Consider the following 4,211-nt stretch of genomic DNA (forward strand, 5'->3'; position numbering starts at 1 on the left):
AACCAAAACCGGAACAACGTTAGACTACTCAGTTGAGCCCTAATAGNGAGTTTCGCGCGTCGAAAAGGTGCTCCTCTTTTCATTCATTTTTTTTTTTGTTCCTTTTTTTGGATTTGGTTCCCTTCTTTGACCGTACTTTTTTCTTCTTTTTTTTTACTCGGTCCCCCACATAGACCGTACCGGTTTTTTTTTTTTTTTTTTTTTAATATCATCCCCGCACCATATGCATTCAATTTGATTGCTCGATTGCTTAGTTTAACGACATGACGGTCAATATAAAAATGCTCAGTGTAATGACATGGCGGTCGATATAAATGTGCTCAGTTTGGTGACACAGCGGTCGATATAAATGTGCTCAGTTTGGTGACATGGTGGCAGATATAAAAGTGCTCAGTTTAGTGACGTGGCGGTCTATTGGATATGGATTGCTCAGTTTAATGACGTGGCGGTTAATTGGATATTTGCTGCTCAGTTTAACGACATGGCGGTCTATTGGATATTTGTTGCTCAATTTAACGACATGGCAGTCGATATAAAAGTGCTCAGTTTAATGACATGGCGGTCTATTGGATATAAATGTGCTCAGTTTGGTGACATGGCGGTCGATATAAATGTGCTCAGTTTGGTGACATGGCGGCAGATATAAAAGTGCTCAGTTTAGTGACGTGGCGGTCTAGTGGATATGGATTGCTCAGTTTAACGACGTGACGGTCAATTGGATATTTGTTGCTCAGTTTAATGACATAGCGGTCTATTGAATATTTGTTGCTCAGTTTAATGACATGACGGTGATATAAAAGTGCTCAGTTTAGTGACATGACGGTCTATTGGATATGGATTGCTCAGTTTAACGACGTAGCGGCCGATTGGATATGGGTTGCTCAGTTTAACGACATGGCGGTCGATTGGATATGGGTTGCTCAGTTTAACGACATGGCGGTCGATTGTATATGGGTTGCTCAGTTTAACAATATGACGGTCGATTGGATATGGGTTGCTCAGTTTAACGACATGGCGGTCAATTTGATATGGGTTGCTCAGTTTAACGACATGGCGGTCGATTGGATGTTAGTGAATATGGATTTATTTTGTCTTCGAGAAGCAATCGAAATTGCCGCGCTAATCGACCCTAAGGTGAGTTAGCATTCCGTCATTGGCAAAACAGATTTTTGGGTAGTCTGGTGCCCATATGGGTTTTCACCAAATGCCTTCCCCTAACTTTTGCCTGTGAGCCTCGAAAGGTTTGCTCACAGCGGGAATCCCAATTTTGCCTGTGGGGTTATACCACAGTCGGGGACTTTTTGTAATTTTACCCTTGAAGTCTGATGTGGACAATCAAGTCTGCTGGTGGCTCATATTTTACCCATATTGTCTAAAAAATTTAGACAACATGTCATCCACCTCTCTTTTTTTTGTATAAGGAAATATGTATTTTTTTATTTATTTTGCCTCGAGAAGCAATCAAAATTGCCACGCATAACCGACCTTAAGGTGAGTTAGCATTCCGTCGTAGGCAAAATATATTTTGCGTAATAGGGAATATAGATTATTTTTTATTTATTTTGGCTCGAGAAGCAATCGAAATTGCTCCGCATAACCGACCCTTAGGTGAGTTAGCATTCCGTCATAGGCAAAATATATTTTGGGTAATAGGGAATATGGATTATTTTTTATTTATTTTGCTTCGAGAAGCAATCGAAATTGTTGCGCATAACCGATCCTAAGGTGAGTTAGCATTCCATCATAGGCAAAATATATCTTGGGTAGTTTGGCGCCCATATGGGTTTTCACCAGGTACCTTCCCTTACCTTTTGCCTGTGAGCCTCGGAAGATTGAGACTTTTTTGCAATTTTACCCTTGAAGTCTGATGTGGACAATCAAGTCCGCTGGTGGCTCATATTTTACCCATATTGTCTAAAAAATTTAGACAATATGTCGTCCACCTCTATTTTTTTTTGTATAAGAAAATATGTATTTTTTTATTTATTTTGCCTCGAGAAGCAATTGAAATTGCCACGCATAACCGACCCTAAGGTGAGTTAGCATTCCGTCATAGGCAAAATATATTTTGGGTAATCGGGGATATGGATTATTTTTTATTTATTTTGGCTCGAGAAGCAATCAAAATTGCTCCGCATAACCGACCCTAAGGTGAGTTAGCATTCCGTCATAGGCAAAATATATTTTGGGTAATAGGGAATATGGATTATTTTTTATTTATTTTGCCTCGAGAAGCAATCGAAATTACTGCGCATAACCGACCCTAAGGTGAGTTAGCATTCCGTCATAGGCAAAATATATCTTGGGTAGTCTGGCACCTATATGGGTTTTCACCAGGTACCTTTCCCTATCTTTTGCCTGTGAGCCTCGAAAGGTTTTCTCACAGCGGGGATCCCGATTTTGCCTGTGGGGTTATACCACAGCCGGGGTCTTTTTTGCAACTTTACCCTTGAAGTCCGATGTGGACAATCAAGTCCGCTGGTGGCTCATATTTTACCCATATTATCTAAAAAAATTAGATAACATGTCCTCCACCTCTTTTTTTTTGTATCAGAAAATATGTATTTTTTTTATTTATTTTGTCTCGAGAAGCAATCGAAATTGTCACACATAACCAACCCTAAGGTGAGTTAGCATATTCCGTCAGAGGCAAAATATATTTTGGGTAATAGGAAATATGGATTATTTTTATTTATTTTGCCTCGAGAAGCAATCGAAATTGCTGCGCATAGCATTCCGTTATAGGCAAAATATATTTTGGGTACTCTGGTGCCCGAATGGGTTTTCACCAGATATCTTCCCCTAACTTTTGCATGTGAACCTCAAAAGGTTTTCTCACAGCGGGGATCCCAATTTTGCCTGTAGAGTTATACCACAGCCAAAATTTTTTTACAATTTTACCCTTGAAGTCCGATGTGGACAATCAAGTCCGCTGGTGGCTCATATTTTACCCATATTATCTAAAAAAATTTAGACAACATGTCCTCCACCTTTTTTTTTTTTTTTTAGATCAATTAAGAAGTGATATGTCTTTCAACTGTATGGTTTAATGAGGATGGCCTTACTATGCATGTTAGTCTCATTTTGTCGACTATATTTGCTTAGTTTAACGACATGGCGGTCAATTGGATCATTTGGGGCTCTTGAACGTTATTGTCCTTGCCCCCAGCAACCTTTCCTTTATGGAGTTGGCGGCGGTTATTCTTTTTAAAGGACGCTCTCGTTGGAGGAATGGTGGTTGTAGTATCATTAGAAAGCGCCAGCCTATCGAATACTGATGCTTTCTGCACTCTGCCATTTGGGAATATCAGTCTTCCCTCAGACTCCATCCTCTTGGATGCAGGTTGGTAAGTGAATCGTTCGCCTATGGGTCGGTGAGGAGGGTTGGGGATGACCATATTGGGTCGTTTTCCTCGAGATGGCAGTCAAGGAATGACAACATTTGATACATCCTGTGAAGAGGCAGCGGGAGTGGTCATGGCCCCAGTAGCAGCAAGAATTTGAGCCATGACAGCAGCTCGAACATCTTCCGAAATGGTGCCAAATTGGATTGAGGCACCTGCAGTTTCGAATGTCAGGATGGACGTGGGCAAGCAGACTCACGAACCCGCCTTCAATATTATTGAGTTTGTTGATACAACGACAACGTTCTTTGATGTTGGTGCCATTTCCTTGTGGAAAAAGGTAGAAGCTAGAACCCCTTCTTTTTTTTTTTTAAGGTCTCGAAGATGGAAGGAGAAGCCATGTCCCACTGGGCGTGCCATTTTGTCTGCCACCACGAATGACACACCTCGCACGGTCGATGATTTTTGGCCGTGTGGTGTAGTATTCATGATTCAGATAAGTATTTATATGTATATGGGTATCAGGTATTGCAAGTCCATGGCTTCAAATAGATGCAAGCATCTATTGTTAATTACCCCTGTGGCATTGGGGCACCTTCGATTAAGAGACCTTTATAGATAGAATGCGATGAATCGTGTCCTGATTGTTTGATTGATTGAATCCTAAGTATATGTATTAGAATTCAGTTGAATTTGAGATTGACAAGGTCCTAAGTATATGTGTTAAGACCTAGTCGATGTTAAACTCTTAAGTATATGTATTAGAGTCTAATTGGCTCTAAGTATATGTCTTAGAGTCCGATTATATTTGGCTTCACCTTAGTTGTATGTTCTGAGGTGAAGATGTGACCAAACCCCAAGTATATG

This window comes from Ananas comosus, unplaced genomic scaffold (genome assembly GCF_001540865.1).
Source record: "Ananas comosus cultivar F153 unplaced genomic scaffold, ASM154086v1, whole genome shotgun sequence".
Taxonomy (NCBI): Eukaryota; Viridiplantae; Streptophyta; class Magnoliopsida; order Poales; family Bromeliaceae; genus Ananas; species Ananas comosus.